Raw genomic sequence first — 1,324 nt, 5'->3', positions numbered from 1 at the left:
GGGGGGGGGGGAGGGGAGCGTGTTTGGGGGGGGGCCGGAGGGCCGCGGGAGGACTGGGGAGGCATCTTGCTGCTTTCGGGGAAGCCGGTGCGTGCGGCGAGCACCCCCAACCCCCCGCGGTCGAGCCGTGGCCCGCACGTTAAGGGGAACCAGCCCCGACGACACCCGAAAAAACCACCATGGGGAAGTTTCGGGGCTCCCCGTTGTCCTACAAAGGGAAGTGAGGGCTGTAGCTGAATTACTATTGCCCAGAAGAAAAGACGTTTGGTTTTCACAAGCCAAAGATGTACCGAAGTATAGAGGGCTGCTGTATTTGCAGAGCGAAGTCCTCCAGTTCTCGATCCACTGACAGTAAACGCTATGAAAAGGACTTCCAGAGCTGTTTTGGGTTGCATGAGACCCGTTCTGGAATCATCTGTAACGCCTGTGTCCTGCTTGTGAAAAGATGGAAGAAATTGCCAGCAGGATCAAAAAAAAACTGGAATCATGTGGTAGATGCAAGGGCAGGACCCAGTCTGAAGACTACATTGAAACCAAAGAAAGTGAAAACTCTCTCTGGAAACAGGATAAAAAGCAACCGGATCAGTAAACTACAGAAGGAATTTAAACGTCACAATTCTGATGCTCACAGTACCACCTCAAGTGCCTCCCCAGCTCAATCTCCTTGTTACAGTAACCAGTCAGATGATGGTTCAGATACAGAGATGGCCTCTGGCTCTAACAGAACGCCAGTTTTTTCCTTTTTAGATCTCACATACTGGAAAAGACAGAAAATATGTTGCGGGATTATCTATAAAGGTCGTTTTGGGGAAGTCCTCATTGACACGCATCTCTTCAAGCCTTGCTGCAGCAATAAGAAAACAGCTGCTGAGAAGCCGGAGGAGCAGGGCCCAGAGCCTCTGCCCATCTCCACTCAGGAGTGGTGACTGAGGTTTAGGGAGAAGGGGAAGAAAAACGATTTAAATTTTGCAAAGAAAACAAAGCAACAAAACCCTTTTATTTTTAACTCTGATACCTGCTATTCTGCCAAAAGACAATTTCTAGAATAGTTTTGAATGGGTGGTTATTTCTCCTCCAGTTCCACAAACTCTGAAGCCAGTGTCTAGCTTACTAAAAGAAAAAAAGAAGTGTACATAATATTTAAGATGCTGAGTATTTCATAGGAAAGCTGAATGCTGCTGTAAAGTGCTCTTTAAGTCTTTTTTTTTTTTTAATCCCCTTCTAATGAATGAAACTAGGGGAATTTCAGGGGACAGAGATGGGATTTGTTGTATGATAAACGTATGTAGTTTTAGTCTTTCTATATTGAGAAGCAGTGGTTGGG

General features: G+C 46.4%; 1 pseudogene; it reads left to right on the top strand.

Annotated features, from left to right (window-relative positions):
* Positions 1–233: 233 nt before the first annotated feature.
* LOC145719175 (SIN3-HDAC complex-associated factor pseudogene) lies at positions 234–1,318 on the top strand (annotated as a pseudogene).
* Positions 1,319–1,324: the final 6 nt, after the last annotated feature.

The sequence above is a fragment of the Leptonychotes weddellii genome, unplaced genomic scaffold (assembly GCF_054177405.1).
Source record: "Leptonychotes weddellii isolate Sample4059 unplaced genomic scaffold, ASM5417740v2 HiC_scaffold_33169, whole genome shotgun sequence".
Classification (NCBI taxonomy): domain Eukaryota; kingdom Metazoa; phylum Chordata; class Mammalia; order Carnivora; family Phocidae; genus Leptonychotes; species Leptonychotes weddellii.
The sequence above is the reverse complement of the archived record's forward strand: the minus strand, read 5'-3'. Positions and strand labels throughout refer to the sequence as shown.